Source organism: Seriola lalandi, unplaced genomic scaffold, assembly GCF_002814215.2.
Source record: "Seriola lalandi dorsalis isolate HSWRI2012SDOR001 ecotype SW California unplaced genomic scaffold, Sedor1 jcf7180002053883, whole genome shotgun sequence".
In the NCBI taxonomy this organism is placed as follows: domain Eukaryota; kingdom Metazoa; phylum Chordata; class Actinopteri; order Carangiformes; family Carangidae; genus Seriola; species Seriola lalandi.
The window spans coordinates 7,530-21,224 of NW_019524436.1; the positions used below are offsets into that span (position 1 = coordinate 7,530).

General features: G+C 41.7%; 3 long non-coding RNA genes across 3 annotated transcripts; 2 read left to right on the top strand and 1 right to left on the bottom strand.

The window, feature by feature from the left end:
- Positions 1–1,169: 1,169 nt before the first annotated feature.
- LOC147819369 (uncharacterized) lies at positions 1,170–5,664 on the top strand. The gene is made up of 3 exons (XR_015436988.1): positions 1,170–2,539; positions 3,740–3,881; positions 5,444–5,664. It is a non-coding gene; the product is annotated as an uncharacterized LOC147819369 (long non-coding RNA).
- LOC147819370 (uncharacterized) lies at positions 3,956–6,450 on the bottom strand. Its single transcript, XR_015436989.1, has 2 exons — positions 5,835–6,450; positions 3,956–5,367 (listed from the first exon to the last, which is right to left on the bottom strand). It is a non-coding gene; the product is annotated as an uncharacterized LOC147819370 (long non-coding RNA).
- A 460-nt stretch (positions 6,451–6,910) lies between these two features.
- Positions 6,911–7,857, top strand: LOC147819371 (uncharacterized). The gene is made up of 3 exons (XR_015436987.1): positions 6,911–7,267; positions 7,379–7,561; positions 7,677–7,857. It is a non-coding gene; the product is annotated as an uncharacterized LOC147819371 (long non-coding RNA).
- The last annotated feature ends 5,838 nt before the right edge of the window (positions 7,858–13,695 follow it).

Consider the following 13,695-nt stretch of genomic DNA (forward strand, 5'->3'; position numbering starts at 1 on the left):
ATATTTGACTCTCCGTAACAAAGATGTAGGTTTGGTTGTAGGAGTGAGAGGACACGATGACCTCAGAGCTTCTTCTACAGCAGCAGCAGAGAGTATAAACCTTACACTCTACATGTATATGTGATAAATATATTTAGATAGTAATAAATTATAAATTAATTGGTTTTCATGTTTTGCATGATGTAAAACAGTGTTCTTCAAAAGGTATAAATAGTTTATATTAAAATGACAAACATTATCAGACATAATTTCCCTGGTACCTGCTGATAAATATTGTTGTTCGTTGTATAAAAATGACAACGACCTCAGAGCTTCTCTAACAACAGACAGTCTATAAAAACATAGACCTTACTTTCTACATGTAGAGTCAAGTCATGTAGTTTGTATTTCTACAGTTTCCCCTTGATGAATTCAGGTGAGGTGATCCAGGTGACTGTAGAGAAAATATCAGTGAGGCTGAATGTTGTGTTTCCCTTTTAAAAAGAGTAAAACCCTCTGAGGCATTTTAATATGTTCTGTAATAAACCTCAGTATCTAATAGAATCCACCATGAACATGTGACCTGGGTCACTACGACCTTAAACTGATAATACATCTCATTATTTATTAAGTTAGACCGTTATAATGATCTACACTGTTGATTTCCTGTTTTATCTGTGTAATGTTCCTTTAAGACGGTAACAGCCAATCAGTGTGACTGTAGCGCCACCTGCTGGAGAGAGAGAGCGACAGAGAGAACAGTCATTAGACTGAAGAAGAAGAAGGAGAAGAAGAAGAAGAAGAAGAAGGAGGAGAAGAATGAGGAGGAGGAGAAAAAAGAGAAACGTCCTGAGGAATTAAACCTTTATTTTGTCATTCTCTGGAGGACGTTGTGTTCACCTGCTGCCTGCGTCTCTGGAAACTGTTTGTTTACGTGTCAACGAGGATTTGGTGAGTTAAACTATTTTCTACATGTTGATTAGCTTGTTGTTTCCTGGTTGATTAGCTTGTTGTTTCCTGGTTGATTAGCAGGTTGTTTCTGTTGAATGATGCTCTCAATTATTGTTTTATTCATCAAAGAATGGGCATATTTAACTTGTCACATATTTAATTTGTGATGCACACGAGCCACCTGTATAGTGGGCGTGGCTAAGTCCACCTGCACGCAGCTGAGGCTGGTTGTTGCAGCGGAGCGTCTCTCTTGTTTCTTCTACGCTTTCTTTTGCTCCATGTTCGGTTCTGTCGCGGTTCACGGCGCGTAGCCGCTGTACCGGATGCTCTGTCAACAGGTGATGGGCCCAGAGAAACCCAGAGACCATTTTGGCAGCAGGTGTTTCCACTGGTGTCCAGGTGATGATAGCATGTTGCTAGCGCCATGAGCGGACGAGCAAAACCGAGCGGCCTTCACAGCAGTCGCTGCTCGCGGCTCCTGTTTGATGGAGACGGAAAGAATGATGAAATATGGGAGGCGAGATTTATGGGCCACTTTCGTTTGGAAGAGTTAAAGGACACAATTTTAACAGAGCCCGCCAACGATGACGCGGATGAGTTGCTGGAAGACGCGGGAAAGAATACGGAAGCCTATGCAGAACTAACTCAGTTTTTGGACGATAAGAGTTTGTCACTGGTGACGCGGGAGGCTGCCGACCACGGGCGGGAAGCCCTGCGCATTTTAAGAGACTACTATCAAGGTAAAGGAAAGCCTCGGATCATAAGCCTTTACACTCCGGAAGTCAGAGAGTGAAAGTGACTGAGCACGTGATCCGGGCGGAGACCGCAATCACTGCGCTAAGAAATGCCGGTGAAACATCAAGTGACGGACTTTTGGTAGCGATGGTGTTGAAAGGTTTGTCGAAGTCCTTCAAACCATTCGCGATCCATGTCACGCAGCGGGATGAGACGACATCTTTTGCTGAATTCAAAACAAAGTTACGCAGCTACGAGGACACAGAGAAAATGCGCGCAGCAGCAACAGGTGACAACGTGATGAACGTGAGACCCGCTGTGACAGGTGACCGTGGAGCCCAGAGGGCCGCGGCCCAGGTGGTGTGTTTTAAATGCGGCATGAAGGGACACCTGGCCAGAGGCTGCCAGCGTAAACTCTGGTGCAGCCACTGCAAGAGCAACACACCGGGACACGACCTGCAGACGGAAACAGCGGCGGGACCGAGACGACGCACGAAAGGTTTCCGGGGAGACAGATGACCAGGACAAGGAGTACGTCTTCAAAGTGAGCGAGGGAGCAGCAGGAGTGAACGTGAGAGGCCTGATGGTCGACTGCGGGGCGACCTCGCACATCGTCACAGACCTCACAAAGTTTAAAAGGTTTGACGACGGGCTCCAGGCCGAGACACACTGCGTGGAGCTGGCGGACGGTTCGCAGTGCGAGGGCTTCGCAGAGGTCCGTCTGATTGACAGCAAAGGAAGACACCTGATCGCAAGGCTGAGGCGCCATATGTTCCATCTTACCCACAGGACATTCTCTCTGTGAAAGCAGCTACTGTCCGCGGAGCGACGGTGGTCTTCAAGAAGGGGAAGGACGTTCTGGTCCACAAAGACGGTACCGAATTCCACATACACCTACATGATAGACTATATTATTGGCATACAGTAAATAATAATGATGACGATGAATGTGATGATCAATGCAAGGAAAGTCATGATATGCAGACATGGCATGAGATACTTGGACACTGCAATTACAATGACATTCGGAAGTTACAAGATGTTGTGGATGGTATGAAAATTAAAGGTTCAACAAACAAACCTCTACATTGTGAAGTGTGCACTCAGGGAAAGTTTTACCAGACGAGAAACAGAGACCCTGATGTGAGGGCTAAAACCCCTCTAGAACTAGTACATACAGACGTGGCAGGACCGATTCACCCAGAGTGAATCGGGCAGGAATTGGAATAAGTTGTTACATGAGTATTTGACACAAAACAAGTTTCTACAAAACCAAGCTGATCACTGTGTTTACACATGAGAAGGTGATCATGGTAATTTGGGTAGATGACTTAATAATTGCAGCAAGTGATGAAAATGCTATGAAGGTTACAAAACACTTGCTTACAGCAAGGTTCAAAATGAAGGATCTAGGCAAACTAAGACATTTTCTTGGTATTGATTTTGAACAGAGCAACAACTGTGTAACAATGTCTCAAGCAAAGTATGTGGAGAAAATTCTTGAAAGGTTTAACATGCATGATTGTAAACCCAGATCAACACCTTGTGAACAGAAATTGAACTACACAGATATTTGTAGTACAATATTTGGACAAACTAATAATGATAAATAACATAGATCCATATTTCTTCACATAGAAGGTGTCAGTCCTCTTTTATTAAACCAGCTAATACTGAACTTTGATAAAGTGTCAGCTGTGTGGTTATTGAGTGGTGGTCAGTGGGTTTGATCAGATGAAAAGACGTGTTATAATCCTGGAGCTGGTTAAAAGCAGGTGTTTCTGCTCTCAGTGGTCACATGTTTATATCTGGTTATGTAGAGTAGAGGTGGATGGAGACGTGATGTCACAGGTTTGTCCTACAGTGTGTGCATGACTAGAAAATCCTTCAGGTTTGTAGCAGAGAGGCAGCAGGGTCTTCACTACATGATGATGACAGTTACCCAGAATTCAACAGTGAGATGATGTCACCTTCACTTTCTCTATTACCCTGTATCCAGGTGCTGGACCTGCTCAATCCTTCACTGTGTAATGAAATATGTCAGACTGAGATATTTTATCCTCTTGATCAACAGGCAGGTTGTAGCTGTGAGGATCACCTGAAGCTGGTGATGAAGATGGCTCCACCCACAGGAGACATCAGGTTGGATGGCGTCTGCTTCTGCAGGACCGACCTTCATTCCCAGGATCAGGACCTTGGTTCACACCTGAATCACGGTAGGACTCAACTCAGTGTTTTGCTGCGACACACTGTGGAACATTTGGATTTAACAAAAGGACTGATTGACAAGTTCCATTTCTTTGGTTCTTTATTGGTATAAAAGAGGAATGTGTGAAGTTTCTGAGGATCATAAACCTGCTGGTTAAGTTAACTGACAAACAGGGAGAACTAAACTCTTAAATCAGCCTCGTTAAGAAAATGCTGAGAACACAGACCTGGGTCAGCTCAGAGGGAAACACAGAACTAAGGAGAGATACTAATCAATAACTGATCAGTTGAAATCATTGAAATAACCATTTAATTATTATCAGATAACATTCTTATATTTAAAAACTAGATTTCACATAAACAATATGTGTCATTTAGATCAGGTGGTGTTCCCACTTGTGCATGAGGTAAGTTAAATAGATCGATAGATGGACTTTATTGATCTAAAATTGAGAAATCAATCATCCGTCACACGGTCAACATGATGCCTTCAGTTTCCTGTTGTAACATGAACTTAAATAATCTGTAAATCCAGCGAGGAAAAATAAAGGACCTTCACCCCAGAAGTGAAACAATGGGACGATGAAGAACTTTTGTGTTTTAGTGGTTTGAAGTCGTGACGACGCTGAAGCCACGTGACTGAAGACAAATGTTGAGAGAGGATGTCACACAGAACACGGAGGTGACCTGGATATTACCTGTTGTGATGTCACCAACATCTCAGCGTCATGATGTCAGAATCAGCAGCAGGTTTTCAATGAGACATTTTTTCACTGAGCCTGAACTGAACTCAAAGAGAAGACGGTGAGTTTCACTGTCAGTCCTGGTGGCGCTGCTTCTGTCCTCTCGTCTGCTCTCTGGGTCACAGCTTCATGTGGGCGGGGCTCAGGCGGCTCCTCCACACAGCGACGGCCACGTGTGAGGCAGGTGAAGAGAAGATAACGAGCTTCTCCAGGCTAATTGATGTTTTCACCCCACGACTTTGAGAAGAAGCGGTTCAGACTTGGTTTCAGAGCAGCAGTCTCAGCTCCAGGTTGGGAACATTTTAGTGACAGAGGAGAATCCATTCACATGAACAAGCTGGTTTCTGTTTTTAACAGCGGCAGTAGAAGTAGAACCTACGAGTTCATCTAAAACATCACCATCCCGTCCAGTTTCCAGCCACTTCCCGTCTCTTCAAGTCTTTGTGTTGGGATGATAACTGAGGAGGAAACTTCCAGCGAAGGTTTAAATACGATCAATGCCTCCAACTCGTGGTGGTTCAACCTGTACTCCGTCTCTTTGTCTATAACAGCAGTGACAGCTGCTGATGCTACGGCTCGTCCATCTCGACTAAACTCTGATCACAGATACAGTCTAACGATCATTCGGAGCTCAGACACAGGCGTGACAGGACGATTGCTGATCGAAGAATGTAATTCAGCTGCAGTCAGGATTTCTTCAGATGAGATGGGAGGTCTGAGATTGGACACAGCTGTGAGTTTATGAATTGTTCTGTAATAGGAAGATAGGATTTGTGTTTGAGACTCGAGATAGGACGAGCAGTTAGGATGTTTCTCTCGTCCCTCAGAATATTACTGCAGAATACTGGGCATTGGAAACTGGTCTGTGTAACTACAACCTGAGGGAGACTGAAGCTAAACGCAGCTAGCTCTGGTGAGTGATGGATAACTCACTGATAGTTCAGGTCATGTGCAACACAACATATTTAAAGGGTTGTTATGTTTAATCCGTAATAGTTTATTATAAAAGAGTTTAATGATGATGATGATTATTTTACATCTTCCTTTGGGGCCTGTAAAGTACAAACGTTCATGTGTTTTCCATCATTAGTGACTTTTACTTGTAACAGAGTATTTTTACGTTGCTGTAATGGTACTTTTACTGCAGTACATGATGTGAATACTTCTTCCACCACTACTTGTAGTTTGATTTGTGTATCTTTCCTCTTGGTTTCTTACCTGCTGTGTCTCAGGTTTATGAAATGAGCTCAGCTCTGATGGATTTTTAGATCTCCACATGCAGTCTTTACATCTTCCAGTTCACAGTTCAGTGATGCAACGATCATCCTGAACTCTTCTGTTAATTCATCCACTTTCTTCACACTTTCTTCTTCTGTTATTTTCTGCTTAATCATGAAACCAACAGCAGCAAAACCTGCAAGTACAAATACCACAACACTGAAACCTCCAGTGAACGCAGCTGTGATCATCGCCAGTCCAAGTCCTACTCCTGCAATAACAGTTCCTGCGAATAAACACATCTGTGTGTTTGTGATTTCAGCAGCGATCTTCTGAAGCTCACCTACTATCCGTCTCATTCTGGGCTCATTGTTGTCACATACTTCGATGAATGACGTTGCATGTGTATGAAGTCTCATCGATGGTGGATCATAAAAGTCAGGACGATGTTCCCCGTCCATTTTCCAAACTAAACGTGTAGAGAAGTTCTCCTCAGATCCTGTTGACCCGGTGTTACAGTCTGATCCTGACGACTCTGAGTGGAGACAAAGACACAAAACAAGCTGCTCTCAGATCAGCAGTTCAACAGGTTCGATGACTTTCGCACTGAAGTATTTTTTACACACTGAATTCACACAATCAGTGGATCAGAGATTCTTCAAAACCTGTTTTTTTTGGACTGATCTCCATCGACTCAGAATGTGACGCAGCTGTGTTTGTGACACACCGTGTTCCTCTGAAATCATGTGATCAGACTGTGTCTCCACCTGGTAGAGGGTAGACTCGTTGCGGATGAACTGACCCAGACAGTGTTTCAGATCAGCTGGTGGCAGCAGGAAGTGACAACAACCACCAGGTGGTGTTCAGTTGACAGCGCTGCCCCTTTCTTCACCTGAGTGGCAGGTATGTGTCCAAACCAGCTGTTTATCTGCTGAACTGCTGCTACTGCCAGATCTATCTACATAGAGTTTGCAGGTTACTGGAATGGTTGATTTCTTTTCATTATTAATTAATTTCGCATTAATTTTTGATAAAACATCAGTAAAATGTCACTGTCTCTACATGCAGCTGCTAAAATGGTTAAAAAATAAAATATATTTATATTTTTAATGTCCGTCATATTCAGATTAGACATAGAAACTAATGTGATGTTGCTGGTATGTCAATTTAACATTAACAGGTCTTTTCTCTGCGTTTCTGCTGGGAGACGTGTCACAGGTGAAAAGTAGGTGAGCTGTAGAATCTCCAGCTCACACAACGCAGCCATGAGCTGTGAGGTGCGTGTCTCACGCAGACAGTGTGTCCACTCTGACCCATAAACATGGGCGCCAAATGAAAACCACGATGTTCTGATGCTGTTCACGCATCCAGTGTGTTCCAGGCCTAAGAAGAGCAAGATCTTCTCCTCGACTGTCTTTGGCCTTCTTGAGCAGGTGAGCTTGCTGTTGTCCATTGGCTTGTAGGAATCCTGGACTTGATGTGTGCTTAAACTCCCATTTTGTGTGTCTCACTTGCAAACTGTGGTCTATTGTCTGGGATCCCAGGAATTGCAAACATGGATTCAAGAGCTATGATAACAAGCTTGCTTGTTGTCTCGGGCAGTTTGTCAAGTTCAGGAGACTTCGAGTATAAAGTGAATATCTACATATGAGATCCACACCCAGTTTTGCCCAAACTCTATCTATAATGTCATGGCACGTGTCCAATATGTTAATCCAATCTTGGAGGTATGTATGATTAAATGAGGTATGTACTTACAACAGTGTAGAAGTTAGTTTTATGTATCAAAATTGCACTGTACTCTCTGTACTTAACATAATGACCTATTTTATACCTTTGTAGGACAACAGCATTGAGTTCTGAAGAGAAGTTGTAATCAGAGACCTCATTCTCTACCTTGGTGAGAAGACGGAGGAGTTAATCAAAGACAACCAGGTAAAGAAAATATACTTTGCCCTGTCTGTGTATATTGTGTGTATGTATGTATGTGTGTGTATATATGTATATATATATATATATATATATATATATATATATATATGTGTGTGTATATATATATATTCTCCCAATGCACTTTCTCAGGTTACACTGATCTATTTTGATGCTGCTATTTGCTTATTTGGGGTATGTAGTGTATGTATTCTATTATAGTGTGAACTACATCAGTTCTCTGTGCTTTTAATGCCACAAAATTCGGCCCTGGTCAGCTCAGACACGAGCGTAACGTAACTGTTCAGGAGTGAGAAACACATGACTCATGGACAAGATCCTATACAATGTGGATGTAGTGTATTCATAATTCAAAATAAGACCTTACTTCAAGTTGTGCATTGGTTGAACTGCATTTCAGAATCTTTTGAAATACAAGTTAAATATTTATACCTGATGATTGACTCGTGGGTGTTGTTCAGAGTACATACTGTTGCTCAGTTGGCAGACAGGGTCTGGGGGATTGGCCTTGTCTATTTATACGTGTGTTCAACACTTCAGCTACATGGCAGCATATTAATGGATGTAATGAATGGATTGTTGTAGAATTTAGCAAAGACATTCATGATGTTTAGTCAATAAATCCATTACATTTTAGTGACTTTATGGCCTTCTATGAGCACATTTGTATTTTCTACACTGTGAACCATGTCAATTTTGTCAGTTTATCTCAGGACCAATATGTCAGTTTTCAGTAGTACATTAATGCTTTTCAAAGGAAGATTCCTCTTGGTTGTGGTGACCTTATGATCTTTCCCTAGTACCATCCTCATGCCAAACTTTTGACTTGTACACAACATATCTTTATGTAATGCATGGAGTGCTACATTATTTGCTGAGTGTACCCTTCTAATAAAATAACCAATTATTTGAATTGCTTACTTGAAAATGTGAGTAAATGTAACTTTAAAACGACACAAGCACATTTGGAAAAACTATGTAGATCCCACTTCAAGTAAGAAATATCAAATTAAAAAAATAAAGTAAGTTTCAATTAAAAATGCATATTTGTAACTCAAGAAATTAAGTAGATAAAACACTTGATAATACGCCAGGAAAATTGCTAAAATTAAGTAGACTTTATTTGCAAATACATTTTTTTATGTTCAAAAAATTAAGTTGTTTATACAAAGACTAGCTTTGTTGATCTACCTAATAATCTGATGCAAAAAGTTGCCTTTAATTTTTTTAAGTAGATCAAGCAGGATATTTTTATCAGTGGTCATTTACAGAGGGGGAGGGGTGTTTACAGCTGAGGGTGGAGTCTGGAACCTGCAGGTGATAAAGACTGAATCTCTATAGCAGGAACATTTTCACACACAGCTGAGTCATTCAGGTGAAACATTTCTCTGTTGACTGTTGGTGTGTTCACGGCTGCTCTACCTGTTGAGTCTCACTCAGCTTGTCTAGACAGTGAGGTAAGAAGAACCACATCATCTCATGAATCTATGAATCTATGAATCTCTAAGTCAAAAATGCTTTCATCTGAAAGTCATCGAACCTGTTGAACTGCTGATCTGAAAGCAGCTAACTCTGCTGTTTTATCATGATTATGATGTTTTTGTGTCCTCTCACAGAGGAGTCATGATCAGACTGAGTCATCTGTTCAACTGACAGATAACAGAAAACTTCTCAGGATATTCAGTTCGGAGGAAACATTGAAAATGGACCCAAGAGTTCAAAAAAGAAGAGGAAGCAAAGACCATCCACTTAATTTTTCATATTTACAGATAAAACTTCCTAAATATGCAGCTTCATACATCAAAGTATTTGACAGAAAAAAACCAAGGATGAGACGGATCATATGTGGGCTGAAGAAGGTCGCTGGTGAAGTTCAACAGATGGAGAAATCAAAGAAGGTCAGGACATTGATGTTGGTCTCTGCAACAGCAGCAACAGCAGCAGCTGTGTTTACTGGAAGTTTGAGCTTCACAATACTTGGAGTAGCAGCATTCTGTGTTGCTGCAGGTGCTGCTGCAGTTGGATTTACCAAAGGACAGTTTACACGACAGAAAGAAAGTGGAAAGAAAGTGAAGGAACTCTTGAAGATTGTTGAATTACTGAGGAGTGAGCTAATAGAAATAAAGACGGTGTGTGAAGATGTGCAGAGACAATCTGTGGGAGCTGAAACAGGAAACACTGCAAGGCTGAGAGATAAAATTAATGAATTGTTGGATATTACTGCAAAACTCAAAACCACTGCAAGTCTAGACTGTATTACAGAGGTATCTGGTCAGTGTGAAGAGGCAGTTAGAGAGTTTGAAAAGATGAAGACAGAACTTAAAGTGCTTGGAGAGAGTCCAGACACTGAGAACATTCTTTGTTAATTCAGTTTTCTGCTTAGGGAACCTGGAGCTGGAGAGCTCATGAACATCAGAAACGACTCCAGCTGATTTTTTCCCACTTTTCTCCCGTCATCTGTTGAGTTCTTGGACATTCTGGTCAAAGCTGCCCTCAGCTTTGCTCACTCAGTGTAGCGCCGGAGGAGAGGGAAACGTGCCGGTGCACTTGGTGTCTCCGCTGGCCTGGACTTCGCACACTGCTACCAGGTATATGTCTCTCCAATGTGCATTCACTGTGAAACACACTGGATGAACTTCAGTCTTCAGGTGGACACTTTGCTTCATCTTCCGTTTTATGCTTCACGGAGATGTGGCTACGATACCGGACTGTGCGCTGCAGCTGGCTGGCTTTCAACTTTTCAGAGTGGATTGCGACAGAACTCTCCAGCAAAAACAGCTGCAGGAATCTGTTTCTATGGTAACAATTGCTGGTGCAATGACGCGACAGTGATCCTGCAGCACCATTCTCCTGACCTGGAATCATTCTTCATAAACTGCTGAACATTAACTCCCTCATCAAGAGAGCTCAGCAGAGGATGTTCTTCCTGCAGCAGTTCAACCTGTAAAAGACAATGATGAACTTCTACACCTCCATCACTGAGTCCATCCTTACTTCCTCCATCACCACCTTAGAAGGTGATTGGCTGCAATCTGCCAACCCTCCAGACCCCTGAGGCGAGCAGGAAAGATTGGGGCCGTCCCCTACCTGGACACAAACTCTTTAAGTCACCCCCCCTCTAACAGGAGGCTACAGTTCATCAGGACCACAGACTGTAAATAAAGATGGACGTTGCCTCTGTGACATCCCCCATAGGTTTCATTAGCTGAGAGTGAGCTGCTCCACGGCCGCCATCTTGGCAGTGTCTGACTCCAAAACCTCATGCGATAAAAATACCTTTTGTTATACAGGACTTTTACTTGTACTAACAGAGTGCTTTTACTCTGTGGTACTACTACTGTTACTGTCAGTACTTCAGTGAACAGAGCAGCAGCTGTGAGCAAACTGTCAGAGTGGAGGAAAGTTTCTCTTCTTTTTCTATCTATCCACCAGGAGGAGCTCCAGAGCCGTTACTTCATTGGTGAAACTTTTTTTTTTGTCTGTGTGTAGCTACACTGGTTCAACAATGATGGCCACGCTTCATACAGATGTCTTTCAACATTTATTTCTCTCGACGACATCAGAAGACATCGATGACACCTTTAAAACTACATAAAATAAAACATAAAAGTTGAAGTACCCGTCTCTCTGTTGTTTTAAATTCTCATAAATGTCCATATGAACATGTTAATTACAATATACACAAATATAAATCGAACACAATTACCGTGTGCTCCTCTTGAACCATGTGCATAAAAAATGTCAAGTTGGAGCTGTTTATTCCTCCTCTGCCACCATGATGCTCTGATCCACCGCGCTGACCCATAATGCCACGGTCGTGCACCTAGCCAAATTCTGATCATGTGATCTTACACTTCAAAATAAAACAAAACCTTACATGAAGGGCGTCTAATTTATCACCAAAATTATTTTAAACTTGTGTATTTTTAAACAAACCCATTATCCATGTTACCCTTTTAATATACTATTTATTCAATTTTTAATCATTTTAATTTCCTTATGAACTTAAATTGAATTTATATGACATATGAAATGTAGAAAAAGAACAAGGAAACCTGTCAGACAGTTATACTGTGCTTTATTAAACAGTAGAGTCACGGACAAGTCAACAACAATTTTAAAATATAACTTGGAGAAAAACATTTTTTTATATTTAATAAATTCACAAATATGTTTTCACTTTGTCACTAATTAAACTAAAATTAGATGTACAACACAGTAACATGATGGAGTGTGAACACTTCCTGGAGCTGCTGTTTCTCCTGTGTTAAATACCAGCAGGACAGCGCTGATGACATGAGGCTAAATGAGAACAAATTAATAATTTCAAAGCACAAATTACTAAATCACACTAATAAGTTCTTTCCATGACACATGCTTGACTCTCAAAGTGAAGGTGTAGGCTACAGCCTCAGCAACCCTCACTTAACCCATAAGGCCCTGCTTCAAAACAAAGACAAAGAATGATATAGAAACACAGCAGCATTAACAGACACAGATAAACTAATTAATTATCACAATTTCTAGTTGTTTCCATATTTTGTTTCTACATTTTCTCAAACTAACATTTCTACAATAATCTAATTCTCAATATTACAACTATTCCATCATTTAATCAACATTGACTGTCACAACTGTCTCCGTTGTCCTAACACTTTCATTGGAGGGAATATAAGTGTAAGAAATATAGTTACTACAGAAGGTGTCCTTATGTGTCTGTTTATTGTTTATTCCCAGTCGCATGGTACAGATGAGAGGCGAGGCTTCACATGTCATCAGTTACGTCACATGTCTAACCAGCAAAGTGCAGCTGTACTCGACATAGGCCCAATCCTGAAGTGTGCCCTAAGCCCACGGTCCTGAACCCTCCCAGTCTTCATTGACGTCACCTGGTCAGTGATTGAGTGCGAGAGGCTGCAGGACTCAAGTGCTGTAAAGAGGAATGGGACAGAACTTATATCATGTTACCTTGATGATGCCAAAGCATTTGCTTCAATTGTGGGTTTGGGACTCCTCATTTTATTCCCTTCCTTCACTTCCTGTTTGTAAACAAAAAAAATAATGTTGATCAGATTCTGTCTGATTCAATTTTGATATTTGGAATTCATCATCATGTGATCACAGGACAGATAACTCCACAGTTCAGTCTCTGAATCACAGTTACTCTGTCTATACTGTCATACTGTCTGTTCTTCTAATGCTAACATTAGCGTTAGCTCCTTTCATGCTTGTTTGTTCACCGTTCTTCTATCTTATTATTTCTTGCGTTTTATGGCCGTTGTTTTGCGTTTTTTACGCTTCCGGGCATTCCCTGATAACCATGGCAACCCTGTGATAAATGTCACAATGCTATGAACTTTGGGTAATTCCCACAGGAAAAGTCTGCGGAAATGGACTCACGGAAAGTCTGAATAAAGAACTCAAAATGTCTGCTGGAGAGACATCATAGATTTACCGGGAACAACAGCCTGCAAATTCTCACTTACAAACGTTGGCGGAGGAAGAAGGAGAAGGAGGCGTCGTTGGTGCTGAAGGTGGCTTAATTTGTCAACTCCGCACAACAGACGGAAGGTGCACGAACTAATGGTCACCTGTTGTGATTGTCATTTCTGGTGAGCACACAACTACAGTGCTTGACTTGAGACACACAGATGATATTCACGCACCGCTCAGTGAGTGTACTGTGTACACAGTGTCTACATGTGAGTGAACTCCTGATTCCTGCATTTGGATGTTCTGGTTTTGTTCCTGGCTGGTTCCCTGGTGTTGCCTCGAGCTTCTGTTTTTGTTCTGTTTCCTGCTTGAGTTTGGATCACCCATATTCAGTTTCCTGTTTGTCTGAGTTTTGCACTTTCTCTTTACCAAAGCGCCTTCACTGAACCTACCTTCATGTTCTATCTGCATTTGGGTT